An 18,811-nucleotide genomic window follows, 5' to 3' on the forward strand; every position below is an offset into this window, starting at 1 on the left:
GTGACCGTTGATATCGGCATTGTCCTCTATTTAGCTGCTTTAAAGAAAATGTCCGATTTGGATCGAAGGTGGATCCAAGTGAGGGAACGAATCATTGCTTGTCTTATTAAGAAACCTCAATCGGCCCTCAGCGTGTTAAAATCTGTTACCAACGATTATAACGGGTAAACGACACACTGGTAGTGTCCACGAGTGAACTTTGTAGGTACTGTTAAGTGTTTGTAGTAAGGAAATATTGACAGTGGAGCCTTTCAGCCGGACGCTTATGAATCGTGTTAACTGCAGTTCACTTCTTACGGTATTTTACGGTTCTACTTGTGGCGAAATCGCCGATATTATTTTCATAATTTAGCTTGGAATGTCATTCAGTGGATTGGTGTGGCCCTCCCAAGAGTTCAAAGCCTCAAATATTTTCTTACTGCCTTGCTGAGATCGCTTTGCAACAGTTGTTGATTCGTCTCTTGTCTAGCCACGCCAAAGGTTGGTGCGCCTATTGTTGCCGTTTGTTGTGTTTTGCTCTTGAAGATGCGACAGTTTCCGTAAGGCAAGGTTTCGTTATCAGTTACTCATGTTTCTTGAAGAGCAAGGATGAGAATTTTTTGTCCGTCGAATTCTTATGTGAGATTATTTTGTTTTCCTGTTTGGATCAATGTGTTGATATTTAGTGTTCCAATCAATGTTTTCTACAGGGATCTCTGATATTCTCTGCCGTGATAGCCTAGACTCTCCAGAATCCGAAAGTTCAGTTGTCGTCTATTGACGGGCGGGTTGTGAACCACTTGGGGTAAAGTTGAATTTACTTGCACAGTTCATGTTTGCTTGTGTTGAAGCCTTTGCAACCAAATATTTTCAGTCTAGCTCATTGAGCTAACAGACGGTGACCATAGCATCGGTGATTTTCGCTCAGACTTGTCTGGTTATTGGGTTCAACGGGTTGAATAACCATTAAGGATTGCGTTGGTATTTGGTCCACCCGAAATATTTGGTTTCCTCGCTACCATCCATATCTGGGAGGCTTTGCACCTGGCTTTGCACCTGGGGATGTGCCCGTGATTGATAATACACAATTTACTCTACTTAATTTATTTGTTTGTGTATCTCCGTTATCAGAGAATCGTTTTAGAGTTATAATTCTCAAGATTTATAATTATGAAATATTTCAGGTCAAGGTGCAGTTTATAGTTAAGAGGGGATGTGCCCGTGCGAGGGTATAACAACATCACACGGGATTATTATTATTATTATTGTCATCCGGCCGCGGTCCGCTAGTATACGACGGACCCGCGTGTCGCCACTGTCAGTGATTGCAGACCGAGCGCCGCCACACGGCAGGTCTAGAGAGACTTCCTAGCACTCGCCCCAGTTGTACAGCCGACTTTGCTAGCGATGGTTCACTGACAAATTACGCTCTCATTTGCCGAGACGATAGTTAGCATAGCCTTCAGCTACGTCATTTGCTACGACCTAGCAAGGCGCCATTATCATTTGCTATTTATCTTGTGATGCATGTACCGTCAGACCGATGTTCACCAAATTATGGATTAAGGTTAAGTATTCCAGAAGCTACGTACCTTTTTTGCTAGTCTCTATTCCTTTAACTGTTCCAGACTTCACGCCATCCTGCGTGAGCTTAAACGCGTGCCCTTCGGCCTCCCGTTCTAGTGGATTGGCTGTCTTGCCAGTCCACAAAAGTGTATCTTCCTACCACTGAAATAGATGTGTATTGTTCGGTTCAATATCAGCATCACATAAATACAGGGTATAATTACGTTTGATTGTTGCTAGTAGACAGATTCCTCACTTTTTCTTAAGCAGTCGCCACCTGTTAGACCATCAAAGAAACATATGTGCGCAGCATTGTTGCAATACAGACGTTCAAATGATACGATTTCTGTAATTTCAGTTCGATACCAGATCGTTCTAATCGGATTCAGCCACTCAGTCTTAATGCGGATTTCCGACTACGACTCTCATCATTTGAAGGGCTTATTTCAATAGTGGTAAAGGTCAATTTTTGTTCATTCTGAGATACAGAGTGCCAAAGTAAAGTGAGCGCTGAAAAATCTGCAGTTGAAATACCAGAAATAATTTAACTTTAGGACTCTGTATCTCAAAATGAACAAAAATGGACTTGTAGCTCTATTGAAATAAGCCCTTCATATGATAGACCCGGTAATCCACATTCCTAATCGTACTGGTAAATCTGGATCCCTTATCTATGACAGGGCCTGAATTCTTAAACACTATGGAAAATACCAATACAGCGTGCTTATTATAAATACCTTATTTAAGTATAAATATATGAAGTAACGAGATAACAGTATTTACAGGACCACTGCCCCTTCCATCAGAGCAGAGCAGTGCAAGATTGATATCAGGGCCAAGAGAAGATAAAGCTGTTGCCGTTTGTTCCACGATCAACCCGATAGAGACTATGTGAGCAGAGGTAACGAGATCATTGCCGTGTGCACCTACAAACGCAAGCGACCTGAGGACGAATATAGATAACGTTTGGTGGAAGTAAACCATCACGCTACACTATCGAGGACCTTAGTGGAATCAATGCCCCGACGCCTTCGAGAAATCTTACGTAATGATGGTGGGTGGTTTGGTTACTAAAAGTATACTCGTCCACAAAACCCATATGGGCAATTATCTGATAATCGGGCAAGCTTTGCTTTGTCGCAGCTCTTAAGCGTACAAGTCCATGTACTTTCAGTCTCCTCCTCACAATTCTTGCAATGCAAGGTAACTGAAAGATCTCAGTCACTCGACGCCAACTGAGGAATTGATTGGCGCATAGGACATGAAGTAAACAGAGACCTTTTCGAAGTCATAAGACGGTAATATCCTATTAATTTGTGTTAAAATAGGCATAATCGTCTTACAGACACTTAATGCTTTATTAAGATAGACAGCCGTCGTGATGTTACTGTAGTAAGTTGAATCTGATTTGTATTAGTAAGGCGAATATTTAATTTCTCTTTGACGGTTGCAGTTGTGTTCAAGAAACTAATGGAAAACGAAGTTATTTCAGCAACAGTATATTCTTTCACAATATTTAAAACAATTTGACAACACTAAAGTAGTTAACAAATTCTACGCATGTAGAAACCTACTAGTTCTAACAAAGTTATTAATCCAGTGTAGTTTCCAGAACATTTTCGTCTATACATGAATGGCCTTGACGGTTGATCGATCGAGAGCGGGAAAGGTAAAATTTTAGTAGTATGTGATCAGATGAACAAGTGCCTGAGAGATTACTTCCCTATCAATCTCCTGGATAGCTTTGTTTCTCAAATCAACAGAGTGCGTTATCATGCATTAGCACACGTGGTGTAGTTTTGTCGGTCGATTTTCTTACACTGCGACCTAAAGGTGTCTCAATTTCTGGCAATAAATTCCAGCTGTGATGGACACACCCTTGGGGAGAATTCGTAGTGCAAAACACTCTTTTTGAGCTATCAGATGGAAAATATTATGTTCACACTACTCTTTTCTCGTGTTTACGTCTTTTGTGGGACTCAGCCTTTCATTTCTTGTTAGGAAGTTAACCATAAAGGCACCAGAACTCGTCACCAGTAATAGTATTGCTCAATGAGCATCCAGATGATGTTCAAGCAAAACTGCAATATTAGTCACTCCGCTGGCTTTTGTTGTTTCGAATTCGAGCATGCAGGACCCCTACACCAGACTTCTGAACCTTGCCTATTGAATGCAAATGTCGCATGATGGTTGAATGGTAATCTATCACATGCATCAGTAGTCCAGACTTCCTTAATATGGAAAATCATTCATGCTGGAAAGATCTTATTAGAAACAAGAATATCTTTTTCTGGCGTATATTTCCCAAAAGCACTCGCTCGACACACAGTTCAAATCTTTCGAGGCGTTCCTCTACAGTCACCCCTCTGTTATATCAAAAGTAAACACTGTGTTGCAGATGTTACAGCCTTTTCCACTTGCAACCCAATTTTACAACGCCTAACCGTTGTCCATAATTTTCAAGTATGCGAAAGCCAATGCTTCACTGCAAGATGATAACTAGAACTTCAAATTAGAAAATGACAGCGGATACATACACTGGCAGCGTCGCGACGCGTTCACCGGGGCGGCGCCCGATTTCAGGCGGCGGGTGGCGTCTGGCCGGTGGCCGGTAGCCGCTGCAGCGCGAGGAAACGCTCGAGCGTAAGCTGTTCTGAAAGCGACGCAGCCACGAACTGTCCTGCGGAATTGTTTCTGAAAGTATTTGTTATTGCTAGTGGGTAGAATGTAAAACGAATTATCTTCGATGTTCAATCAGACTCATAACTTGAAACGACGTCCGACTTTTTCAGATGGCTCTGAGCACTATGGGACTTAACATCTGAGATCCTCAGTCCCCTAGAACTTAGAACTACTTAAACCTAACTAACCTAAGGACATCACACACATCCATGCCCGAGGCAGGATTCGAACCTGCGACCGTAGCAGTCGCGCGGCTCCGGACTGCCGCGCCTAGAACCGCATGGCACCGCGGCCGGCAGACCCGAACACGCGGCTATAAGTTTAGATTGCACGACGATTACCACAACACCACGGGCTGACACAACCCCAAAATACGTTGTAAGTACACAACACTTCTTCCTGTCACTTCCGCATCTTACAGCGTTGTCAGGTTGTGCAGATGGCTTAACTCAGCGTTGTCAGAGGCGGTCAGTGTTATAGGCCACCTCAAGTGGACTTAGTCTCTGTCGAGGCCGGCTGTCGGTCAGTTTTTATGTCTAATACTGTACATTTCGAACACTCTTCCATCATCTACATCTACGTGGTTACTCCGCTATTCAAAATAAATTGCCTGGAAGAGGGTTCAATGAACCACATTCAAGCTGTCTCTCTACCGTTCCACTCTAGCAGGGCGCGCGGAAAAAAAGAACACTTAAATTTTTCTGTGTGATCTCTGATTTCTCTTATTTTATTGTGATGATCATTTCTGGGTGGGTGCCAAGAGAATGTTCTTGCAATCGGAGAAGAAAATTGATGATTGAAATATTGAAATTTAAAGAGAAGATCCGGTCGCAACGAAAAATGCCCTTGTTTTAATTATCGCCACTCCAATACACGTATCATGTCTGTGACACTGTCTCCCCTACTTCGTGATAGTACAAAACGCACAACCCTTCTTTGTACTTTTTGATGTCATCCGTCAGATCCATCTGATGCGGATCCCACACCGCACAACAATACTCCAGAATAGGGCGGACAAGCGTGGTGTAAGCAGTCTCTTAAGTAGACCTGTTGCACCTTCTGTGTTCTGCCAGTGAATCGCAGTCTTTGGTTTGCTCTACCCACAATATTATCTGTGTGATCGTTCCAGTTTAGGTTATTTGTAATTATAATCCCTAAGTATTTAGTTGAAATTACAGCCCTCATATTTGTGTGACTTATCGCGTAATCGAAATTTAGCTGATTTCTTTTAGTGCTCATGTGAATAACTTCACACTTTTCTTTATTCAGGGCCAATTGCCACTTTTCGCACCATACAGATATGTTATCTAAATCATTTTTCAAGTCGTTTTCATCATCTGATGACTTCACAGGACGGTAAATGACAGCATCATCTGCGAACAATCTAAGACGGCTACTCAGATTGTCCCCTATGTCGTTAATATAGATCAGGAACAATAGAGGGCCTACAACTCTTCCTTAGGGAACGCCGGATATTACTTCTGTTTTACTCGATGACTTTCCGTCTATTACCACGAACTGTGACCTTTCTGACAGGAAATCACGAATCCAGTCGCACAACTGAGGCGATACTCCATAGGCACGCCGTTTGGTTAGAAGACGCTTGTGAGGAACGGTGTCGAAAGCCTTCTGGAAATCTAAAAATATGGAATAAATTTGACATCTGTCGATTGCACTCATTACTTCATGAGTATATAGAGCTAGTTGTGTTTCGCAAGAACGATATTTTCTGAAACTGTGCTATGTCTCTATTAATCATTTTCGAGGTACGTCATAATGTTCGAATACAGTATATGTTCCACAACCCTACTTTAGACTGATGTAGGTCTATAATTCAAAGGATTACTCCCACTTCCATTTTTAGAGACTGGTGTGACTTGAGCAATTTTCCAGACTTTAGGTACGGATCTTTCTGCGGGCGAGTGGTTGGGTATAATTGCTAAATATGGAGCTATTGTATCAGCATACTTTGAGAGGAACATGTCTGGTATTCAATCTGGACCGGAAGCCTTGCTTTTATTAAATGATTTAAGCTGCTTTACGTGACCGAGGATATCTATGTCTATGTTTCTCACCTTCGCAGTTGTTCTTGGTTGGAATTCAGGAATATTTACTTCTTCTTTGGTGAAGGAGTTTCAGAAAATCGTGTTTAATAACTCTGCTTTAGTGGCACTGTCATCAGCGATTTCACCTTTGTTATCGCGCAGTGGAGGTATTGTTTGCGTCTTGCCACTGGTGTGCTTTATGTATGACCAGAATCTTTTTGGGTTTTCTGGCAAATTTCGAGACAGAGTTTCGTTGTGGAAATTACTGAAAGCATCTCGCATTGAAGTACCCACTATATTTCGAACCTCTGCAAAACTTTGCCGGTCTTGGGTAATTTGCGTTCTTTTAAATTTGGCATGTTTTTTTTCGCTGCTTCTGCAACAGCGATTTGCCCCGTTTTGTGTACCATGGGAGATCAGTACCATCAGTTATTAATTTATGTGGTATATATCAATTGCTGTCGACACTATCTCTTTGAAATCACTCCACAACTTTTCTATGCTTACATAAACAGATCGGAAGGAGTGCAGACTGTCTCTTATAACGGTGTTAAAAGCCTTTTTATCAGTTTTTAAATAGACATACGTTGCGTTTCTTTTGATGGTTGTAGGAATTACGGTATTCAGCCTGGCAGCTACTGCCTTGTGGTCGCTAATCCCTGTATTCGTGACGGAACTCACTATTTGTCCAGGATTATTTGTTGCTAAGAGGTCAAGTATGCTTTCGCAACCATTTACGCTTCGAGTTTGCTCATGAACTAATTGTTCAAAATAATTTTCCGAGAAAGCATTCAGAACAATTTCGGATGACGTTTTGTGCCTGCCGCCGGCTTTAAACGTATAATTTTTCCAGCATATCGAGGGTAGACTAAAGTCACCACTGACTGTAATTGTATGAGTGGGGTACCTGTTTGAGATGAGACTGATCGATTCTTTGAACGGTTCAGCAATCATGTCTTCTGAGTCGGGGGTCGGTAAAACGAATCAGTTAATAGTATAGTCCGATTGTCAAGTATAACCTCTGCCCATACTATTTCGCAAGAACTATCTACTTCAATTTCACTACAAGGCAAACTACTTCTTGTAGCAATAAATACTGTACTACCAATTGTATTTAATCTATCCTTTCTGAACACTGTTAGATCGTTTGAAAACATTTCTGCTGAACTTTTTTCCGGCTTTAGCCAGCTTTCTGTACCTATAACCATTTTAAGCTTCAGTGCTTACTATTAGGTCTTGGAGTTCTGGTTCGTTTCCAACATAGCTACAACAATTTACAACTACAATACCGATCGTTTCTACAACTAACTTACTGTGTTTTACCTGCCCCCTTTTAGTCGGACGTCCTTCCTGTGGTTCCCTGAAGCACTCTAACCTAACACACACACACACACACACACACATGCACGCATGCACTCACACAGACTGTAGGATTGTGCTGATTTCCTAGGTGGTTATGAAAGGCATTCTCCTCCCCTTTATTATCTTGGTACCTCTATTTTACTCTCACGCCCTCCCAGAGCGTGAGCATGGTAACGTTTTACAAGGCTGCTGGTAACTCTGGACTATGACAAAAATAAGTTAGCTACGACTGAGAGCGTCTCCACTCGGTTCTAATACGTAGAAGAGAAACAAGTAATACGTAGAAAAGAAACGAGTAAGTTCTGGTACTCATCGTGCCTACGTGAGAGCCTCGACTGAACTTTCACAATCATGTATTATTAACTGTCAGCATTTACAAATTATTGTGACAGTTTCGCACCTTTATCGATATTTAATATAAATAAACTTAGTATCCTGACTTCAAACAGAATAAATAATTTGGAAGGAATACATATAACAGGTATATTATGTGATCAAAAATATCCGGACACCCACGAAAACATACTTTTCCATATTTGGTGCAATGTGCTGCCACCTACTGCCATTTACTCCATATCAGCGACCTCAGTAGTCATTAGGCATCGTGAGGCAGCAGAATAGGACGCTTGCCGGTACTCACGGACTTCGAACGTGGTCAGGTGATTGGGTGTCACCTGTTTCATACCTCTGTACGCGAGATTTCCACACTCCTAAACATCCCTGGTTCCACTGTTTCCGATGTGATAGTGAAGTGGAAACGTGAAGTGACACGTACAGCACAAAAGCGTACAGGCCGACCTCGTCTGTTGACTGACAGAGACTGCCGACAGTTGAAGATGGTCGTAATGTGTAATAGGCACACATCTATCCAGACCATCACACAGGAATTCCAAACTGCGACAGGATCCACTGCGAGTACTATGACAGATAGGCGGGAGATGATTTCATGGGCCTGCCGGTGTGGCCGTGCGGTTCTAGGCGCTTCAGTCTGGAACCACGTGACCGCTACGGTCGCAGGTTCGAATCCTGCCTCGGGTGTGGATGTGTGTGATGTCCTTAGGTTAGTTAGGTTTAAGTAGTTCTAAGTTCTAGGGGACTGATGACCACAGGTGTTAAGTCCCATAGTGCACAGAGCCATTTGAACCATTTTTTTTTTCATGGTCGAGCGGCTGCTCATAAGTCACACATGAAGCCGGTAAATGCCAAACGACGCCTCGCTTGCTGTAGGGAGCATGAAAATTCGACGATTGAAGAGTGGAAAAACGGGAGTAGACAACATTCCACTAAAACTACTGATAGCCTTGGGAGAGCCAGTCCTGACAAAACTCTACCATCTGGTGAGCAAGAAGTATGAGACAGGCGAAATACCCTCACACTTCAAGAAGAACATAATAATCTCAATCCCAAAGAAAGCAGGTGTTGACAGATGTGAAAATTACCGAACCATCACTTCAATAAGCACAGCTGCAAAATACTGACACGAATTCGTTACAGACGAATGGAAAAAGTGGTAGAAGCCGACCTCGGGGAAGTTCAGTTTGGATTCCGTAGAAATATTGGAGGCAACACTGACCCTAAGACTTATCTCAGAAAATAGAGTAAGCAAAGGCAAACCTACGTCTCTAGCATTTGTACACTTAGAGAAAGCTTTTGACAATGTTGACTGGAATACTCTCTTTTTTGAAATTCTGAAGGTGGTAGGGGTAAAATACAGGGACCGAAAGACTATTTACAATTTCTACAGAAACCACATGGCAGTTCTAAGAGTCGAGGGACATGAAAGGGAAGCAGTGGTTGGGAAGGGAGTGAGACAGGGTTGTAGCCTCTCCCCGATGTTATTCAATCTGTATGTTGAGCAAGCAGTAAAGGAAACAAAAGAAAAATTCGGAGTCGTTATTAAAATCCATGGAGAAGAAATAGAAACTTTGAGGTTCGCCCATGACACTGTAATTCTGTCAGAGAGTGGAAAGGACTTGGAATAGCAGTTGAACGGAATGGACAGTGTCTTGAAAGGGGCATATAAAATGAATATGAACAAAAGCAAAACGAGGATAATGGCACGTAGTCGAATTAAATCGGGTTATCTGAGGTTATTAGATTAGGAAATGAGATGCTTAAAGTAGTAAATGAGTTTGGCTATTCGGGGAGCAAAATAACTGATGATGGTCGGAGAGGATATAAAATGTAGAATGGCAATGGCAAGGAGAGCGTTTCTGAAGAAGAGAAATTTGTTAACATCGAGTATAGATTTAAGTGTCAGGAAGTCGTTTCTGAAAGTACTTGTATGGAGTGTAGCCATGTATGGAAGTGAAACATGGACGATAAATAGTTTGGACTAGGAGAGAACAGAAGCTTTCGAAATGTGGTGCTACAGGATAATGCTGAAGATCATATGGGTAGATCACTTAGCTAATGAGGAGGTAGTGAATAGGATTGGGGAGAAGAGAAATTTGTGGTACAACTTGACTAGGAGAAGGGATAGGTTGGTAGGACATGTTCTGAGGCATCAAGGGATCACCAATTTAGTACTGGAGGGCAGCGTGGAGGGTAAAAATCGTAGAGGGAGACCGAGAGATGAATACACTATGCAGATTCAGAAGGATGTAGGCTGCAGTAGGTACTGGGAGATTAAGAAGCTTGCACAGGATAGAGTAGCGTGGAGAGCTGCATGAAACCAGTCTCAGGACTGAAGACCACAACAACAACATAATGAAAGTAAGACTTCAGAAGAGTTAAAATACTTTCGCTGAATTTGTCGAATCAGAACAAGCATTCGACTGAATAAAATGGTGCAAGACACTTTTAATGCACAAAAAAAATGTATTTATTCTACTGTGTCAGAACTGCCTGTATCCGTGGAAATTCTCATCCGCCCCTGATGTGTGCATGTGTGTGTGTGTGTGTGTGTGTGCGTCGCAGCACCCCTGCCGGCGTCCCGTCACGCTCCACTTGCGACGCAGTGAGAGCGGCAACGGGGCAGCGGGACGGCGCCGTATGCGGGAGAGACGCGAGCTGAAGGCGAAAGTTCCCGCTTGGCCGCCGCTGCGTCGCCCACACCCACTCCCCACCACTAGTGCCCTGCCATCATCCACGAAATGACGGCAGTAGGGTCACGCAGTTTTCTTCGCTCAATTTTTTTCCTTGTTTCATTTATGCTACCAGCGGGAAAATGCTTCTGTCACTGCACATAAAGGCGAACATGCTCTTGTTTGTTCAAAGACTCAGCCTGAAAAGTGGGCTACCATTTGCCTCATTCTACTTCCTCAGCACCTTGAAAATTTTCCCAAAGATTTTGTCAGCCGAACGAACATATTCACGCTCTTTTTAACACGCAATTCAGCCTTTCGCTCCCACAAGTTCCTCTAAATATAGCTTGCTTAAACGCACTAGTCTAACGCTGTAAAGTGGTCACACCTACCCACTCCCATTTACCCTTTCTATATCTACATCTACATTTATACTCTGCAAGCCACCCAACGGTGTGTGGTGAATGGTACTTTACGTCCCACTGTCATTACCTCCCTTTCCTGTTCCAGTCGCGTATGGTTCGCGGGAAGAACGACTACCGGAAAGCCTCCGTGCGCGCTCGAATCTCTCTAATTTTACATTCGTGATCACCTCGGGAGGTATAAGTAGGGGGAATCAATATATTCGATACCTCATCCAGAAACGCACCCTCTCGAAACCTGGCGAGCAGACTACACCGCGATGCAGAGCGTGTCTCTTGCAGAGTCTGCCACTTGAGTTTGCTAAACATCTCCGTAACGCTATCACGCTTACCAAATAACCCTGTGACGAAACGCGCCGCTCTATCTCCTACGTCAACCCTACCTGGTATGGATCCCACACTGATGAGCAATACTCAAGTATAGGCCGAACGAGTGTTTTGTAAGCCACCACCTTTGTTGATGGACTACATTTTCTAAGCACACTCCCAATGAATCTCAACCTGGTACCCGCCTTACCAACAATTAATTTTATATGATCGTTCCACTTCAAATCGTTCCGTACGCATACTCCCAGATATTTTACAGAAGTAACTGCTACCAGTGTTTGTTCCGCTATCATATAATCATACAATAAAGGATCCTTCTTTCTATGTATTCGCAATACATTACATTTGTCTATGTTAAGGGTAAGTTGCCACTCCCTGCACCAAGTGCCTATCCGCTGCAGATCTTCCTGCATCTCGCTGCAATTTTCTAATACTGGAGCTTCTCTCTATACTACAGCATCATCCGCGAAAAGCCGCATGGAACTTCCGACACTATGTACTAGGTCATTTATATATATTCTGAAAAGCAATGGTCCCATAACACTCCCCTGTGGCACACCAGAGGTTACTTTAACGTCTGTAGACGTCTCTCCATTGAGAACAAGATGCTGTGTTCTGTTTGCTAAAAACTCTCCAATCCAGCCACACAGCTGGTCTGATACTCCGTAGGCTGTTACTTTGTTTATCAGGCGACAGTGCGAAACTGTATGGAACGCCTTCCGGAAATCAAGGAAAAGTGGCATCTACCTGGGAGCCTGTATCTAATATTTTCCTGGTCTCATGAACAAATAAAGCGAGTTGCGTCTCACACGATCGCTGTTTCCGGAATCCGTGTTGATTCCTACAGAGTAGATTCTGGGTTTCCAGAAATGACATGATACGTGAGCATAAAACATGTTCTAAAATTCTACAACAGATTGATGTAAGAGATATAGGCCTGTAGTTTTGCACATATGCTCGACGACCCTTCTTCAAAACTGGAACTACCTGTGCTCTTTTCCAATCATTCACTCATACACTCATTGATATGAACTCATTATCGTTATCTCTTTGTGTCTCTCTAACTGTAACTGCCTCCTGCCTCACAGCCGTAGCCTCCTTTGCTCTGCCCTACTGTTACAGTCTTCTCCCACTGTTGCTGCTTCCCTCTTACTTTCTGTTACTGCTGCTATCTCACTCGGGCCTTCGCACTGCTGCCATCTCTTCTCGATGTTACTATCTCCTTTTCCTATTTGTCATTGTCACAGACTCTGTCACCCATTACCACTGACTCTCATCCACTTCCACTTTCTCCTTCTCTTTATTCCTTTCCCACTGGCACTATCTCATTCATTGTTTTCCTAGTACTGTTATGTCACTGTCAAATATGTTCCACTACCCCTGTGTCCCTCTCTTTCCGTCACACTATCCTTGTCTCCTTCGCTCTTTCTATACTATAACCACGTCTACTATTTCTAGTAGCTACCACTTTTCCGTCTCTTTCACTCTCAAGACAAACCACCGCGAATATGTTTACACGCAAACCATTTCGGGAAAATGTTTATAGGTGGGGAGGAAGGTAGAATGAGCCAGCTGGTATCTCACTTTTCAGTCACACTCGTTTACGCTACTCGCCATTAAAATTGCTACACCAAGAAGAACTGCAGAAGATAAACGGACTTTCACTGGACAAATATATTATACTAGAACTGACATATGATTACATTTTCACGCATTTTTGGTGCATACATCCTGAGAAATCAGTACCAGAACAACCACCTCTGGAAGTAATAACGGCCTTGATACGCCTGGGCATTGCGTCAAACAGAGCTTGGATGGCGTGTACAGGTACAGCTGCCCACGCAGCTTCAACGCGATACCACAGTTCATTAAAAGTAGTGATTGGCGTATTGTGACGAGCCAGTTGCTGGGCCACCATTGACCAGACGTTTGCAATTGGTGAGAGATCTGGAGAATGTGCTGGCCAGGGTAGAAGACGAACATTTTCTGCATCCATAAAGACCCGTACAGGACCTGCAACATGCGGTCGTGCATCATCCAGCTGAAATGTAGGGTTTCGCAGAGATCGAATGAAGGGTAGAGCCGCGGGTCGTAACATATCTAGAATGTAACGTCCACTGTTCAAAGTGCCGTCAATGCGAGGAACAGGTGACCGAGACGTGTAACCAATGGCACCCCATATCATCATGCCGGATGATACGCCAGTATGGCGATGACGAATACATGCTCCCAATGTGCGTTCACCGCGATGTCGCCAAACACGGATGCGACCATCATGATGCTGTACAGAGAACCTGGATTCATCAGAAAAAATGACGTTCTGCCATTCGTGCACCCAGGTTTGTCGTCGAGTACACCATCGCAGGCGCTCATGTCTGTGATGCAGCGTCAAGGGCAACCGCAGCCATGGCCTCCGAGCTGATAGTCCATGCTGCTGCAAACGTCGACGAACTGTTCGAGCATATGGTTGTTGTCTAGCAAACGTCCCCACTAGTTGACTCAGGGATCGAGACGAGGCTGCACGATCCATTACAGCCATGCGGATAAGATGCCTGTCATTTCGACTGCTAGTGATACGAGGCCGTTGGGTTCCAGCACAGCGTTCCGTATTAACCTCCTGAACCCACCGATTACATATTCTGCTAACAGTCATTGGATCTCGACCAACGCGAACAGCAATGTCGCGATACGATAGACCGCAATCGCGACAGGCTACAATCCGACCTTTATCAATGTCGGAAACGTGATGGTACGCATTTCTCCTCCTTACACGAGGCATCACAACAACGTTTCACCAGGCAAAGCCGGTGAAATGCTGTTTGTGTATGAGAAATCGGTTGGAAACTTTCCTCATGTCAGCACGTTGTAGGTGTCACCAACGGCGCCAACCTTGTGTGAATGCTCTGAAAAGCTAATCATCTGCATATGACAGCATCTTCTTCCTGTCGGTTAAATTTCGCGTCTGTAGCACGTCATCTTCGTGCTCAATTTTACTGGCCAGTAGCGTAATAAACAGGAGCATGTTCGCCATTTTTGTACTGCAATAGGAGCATTTTTCCGCTGATTCCCTTCCTTTCCCTGCTACAGCAGGGCATGTCTCTTATATGAAAAGAATTTTTGTGCCAGTAAAATTTTGGTAGTTAGTTATGTGGAACAGAAATAACGCAATACCAGTCTCACGCACCAGAATGTAACTCAAGTGAAAAAAGAAATTGCATGTTCTTCACTATTCTAGCATGGGATTCCCAGGACCATTTTAATGGTAACGGAAACAATTTATAGCATATTTCTCCAAGATTCGTCACTTTATAAAATTAAATTTTCGCCTCACACCGGACATTACAAGCGTATTTTACGTGTGCAAGCAGGGTAACTTTGAACCTTCGTATCTCGGAAACGGGTAAAGAGACCAAGAAAATTTTGATGGTGTTACCAGAAAGAAAAACTAGAATAATATTGTTAAAATTTCAGCCATGGTCGTCTTGGAATCCGGGGCTGGGTTTTGGTACCCAGAAAACACATTTTCAGGGTTCTCTCAGGAACCTCCCATGAGGTAAATGGTGCCTCCATCAGCCCCTTAAGCGGCACCGTAGATCACATCTAATGCAAAGACAAGCAACCGATCTGCCTCATTAGAGACATTGTGTAGTATTCAGACTTTGCCCTATCCTGTTGCATATTAATTGTATGACAATTCTTCTATTGGATATACAAATGGTCCCTAGCCCGAGGGCTATGCAAGACACTTGACCCCACCTTCCTGTCACCAATACAACCCAAGGTATGAGTCCCCGAAAAATCCCGATTTTATGCCCGGCGTTTTGGACCATATTTGGTAGCGCATGCTGTCGCATGCTTACCGATTTATGTTGTACGCCATATCAAAGAAATGAATAAAATACTGTGCACACATGTTTTCTATCGTTAAGAAATGTGTCTGAAGACATTCAAATTAATATAAAGTCAAGGGAAAAAAAAGAACTGTAGAACAGTGAGTAGGGGAGACCGGGACACGTTGGCCATAGCGGCAGGATGGCCCAGTCCAGTTAGTTCATACAATAGACGCTAGATCGTGCTGGGAATCAATCAGCAGGTTGGTAGCACTGTCACGTTCCCTCTATAGGAGCAATATGGCCGGCGGAGCAGTTTTGGACAAGTTGTGTTGATTAACTGGTTTTGTGCGTGTGTGAGTAAAATATTTTCGAAGTTTAACATATTTTGATACGTTTCAGAGGTTAAAAGATCGTCATATTCACGAGATAAAAAGCGTTTTAAAAGGAAAACACCAACCCGTAAATTTTGTTATAATCTTAAATAGCGATCTGAGTAGTCAGAATCTGGTTCATTTCTTTGTTTTTAGAACATCAGAGTTACTGCCTTAGTTTAAACCATTTGTTTTATCTATAGGATCATAAAAATGGTGCGAAATAATGAAAGAAAAAGTGAAAGGGGAATGATTTCTGAAGATACGATGCTAAAAGCAGTTTTAGAAGTAAAAGAAAAGGGAAGATCTGTGAGGGCTACTAGCGAGGTATTTGGGATTCCAAGAAAACCTTCGGGGAGGTAATGTGCCAAGTACAAACAGACCTTATGTCAGCCTACACAGTCAATTGAACTTCAGGAAACTGAAACTGAACCTCAACCCATACCAATGGACCAAAACCCTCAGCCTGGAGGAGACCTACAAATACTTAATGATTAAAAGAAGCCTTGGGATAAATTTCGTTATGAGAAAAGATTTCAGGTATGAAATGTTGTTAACTAAAATTATTTTTATTTGCGAAGCTATTTTTCAATTTCTAATGTTTTTTCTCTATCCTGCCATTGGTATTGTGTCTATCTCTACGTCGTACGTCGTCTTGTGCACTGTAGGCCTACTGATTTGTCTCTCTCTCTCTCTCTCTCTCTCTCTCTCTCTCTCTCTCTCACACACACACACACACACAAACACACACACACTCACACATACACACACACATGAAAAGAAAAACTGTGCCTCTATCGGTAACTTAACTAGAGTTGTTTATTTTCAGATATTTAATTCCGAACAAGAAGATATGCTTGAACAATACCTCATGAAGGCAAGTGACATATATTTTGGTCTTTCCCCGAAAGAAATCAGGCGGTTTGCGTATAGATATGCTATTGCATGCAACAAGAAAATACCGCAAACATGGATCGAGACCGAAATAGCGGGAAGCGATTCGTTCACAGGATTCTTAAAGAGGCACCCTCAACTCTCCATTCGGACTCCTCAAGCAACTAGTTTAGCCTGATGCACCAGTTTCAACAAGCATAATGTAGAACTGTTTTTTAATAATCTCGACATAGTTTTAAAAAGATGAAAAGTGACCCCTGCGGACATCTGGAATATTGACGAAACTGGAGTAACTACCGTCCAGCGTCCTGATCGTGTAGTCGCTCGAAGAGGTTTTCGCCAAATAGGGTGAGTGACATCGGCTGAGAGAGGGTCACTTGTTACAATCGCCTTTGCAGTTAGTGCGTTGGGTAATAGTGGGCCTCCATTCTTCATCTTCCCGAGGGTCAACTACAAACCTCATTTTATCCTTGAAGGCCCGATTGAGTGTGATGGAGCAGCTCATCCTTCGGGATGGATGACGGAGACAAACTTTGCAAAATATATGAAACATTTTGTTCTACACGCTCGCTGCTCAAAAGAACGCCCTTGCTTGGTTTTGATTGATAATCACAGTTCACATCTCGGCTCTGAAGTTCTTGATTATTGTAAAGGTAATGGAATCACCTTTCTATCTTTTCCGGCGCATTGTGGCCATAAGCTGCAGCCTTTAGACAGAAGTGTTTATGGACCTTTTAAAAAGTTCGTGAACCGAGCATGTGATGCATGGGTTACCAATAATAAACGGCCTATGACTATTTACGACATCCCGTCTGTAGGGCGAATAGCACTTCCAAATGCTGCAACTCCCAATAACATAACCAGTGGATTCAAGGTAACAGGGATCAATCCCTTTAAGAAAAATATTTTTACTGACAGTGATTTTATGCCTTCCTACACTTCGGATAGGCCAGACCCAAACACTGAAAACAGTCCATCAACTCGAGCTGAGATAAACGTAAGACTGTTTACAACTCCAGAAGAGGTCAGACCTTCTGAAAAAGCAGAGCCCAGAAAAAGTGTGGGAGCAGGGAAAAGGAAAAGAGACACACTCCAGTAAAAAAAGCCCTCGAGGAAGAACAAAAAGGTGCAAAAGGAAAGGAGGCTAAAGCATTGGAAAAAAAACTTCACATGCTAAAAAAGCACTTTTTCAAGAAGAGAATAGGAGCAATGGTAGAATGAAATTAACTAAATCAACTGCAGTAGGCCTAAAACGCAAGAGGAAGCCAATGGAAGATGATGATGATGAAGATGATGATGACAACGAAGAAGATGAAGATTCACTGTGCCTAAGGTGTCTCAAGCCTTTTTCAAACAGTCAACCTGGAGCACAATGGATTCAGTGCACAAACTGCAAGCGTTGGGCTCATCAGACATGCGTGAAAAATGAAATCCGTGGACTATTTTATGAGTGTTATAACTGTGTTGATTCTTTGGATGTGGACAGTGATTAAAGTTGATTGGTTTGTATTAAGACACTATAATTCCAAATAATTTTAAGCTTTCCCGTTGTCATAATAAAATGTTAAACATTTAACTCAATATTCAGCTTGATTTGATGTACATTAAAGTATGTTTCTTGATAACTATTCGTTTTATTTTTATATCCTAAAGTTATACTAGTTTACCTGATCAAAATATTACACGGGTCAACGTGCCCCAGCCTCTGGGCCAACTTACCCCGAGGTAGGGGCAGATTGGCCCACTTGACATATGTCCAGTAATTAATTTTTTAAAAACTTCTTAATTTATATTTCCAAGGTTAATAATTGTGATGCAGATTCAGTAAGACTGCTCTAAATATTTAGCAATAATTTTATAGATTTAAATATGTAAAAAAATTAATGTAAACTTTTTTTAAAAAATATGGCCAACGTGCTTCCGTGTCCCCTAGTGGAGAGTATTGGCGTTTTCTGATCTGGTTGGTGGCGGAACTAGCGAGATGCATAAAAATTATAGTAAATGATGTTGATAATTAGTAGTGGCATGCAAAATAGTGTTTAGTGTGCGCAGATTGTTGGAGGTGGAGTTTCAATATTTAAAACTCCCACAGAGACTGCTAAACTTACTCAGGGAAGGGATACTCCCTTCTTAAAGGAGCTTTCTATTGATAATACTTTGGAAGGAGGAATACATATGTAACTGAGTGGCGACGTAATATGTCTAAATTGTGATGGTTAACAATCAATGAAAGATCACCCATTTCCTTAAATACAAACTGAGTGTTCAGTCTCATATCTGTGTCTGAGAGCATTTAATCCCCAT

This window comes from Schistocerca americana, chromosome 2 (assembly GCF_021461395.2).
Source record: "Schistocerca americana isolate TAMUIC-IGC-003095 chromosome 2, iqSchAmer2.1, whole genome shotgun sequence".
NCBI classification, from domain to species: Eukaryota; Metazoa; Arthropoda; class Insecta; order Orthoptera; family Acrididae; genus Schistocerca; species Schistocerca americana.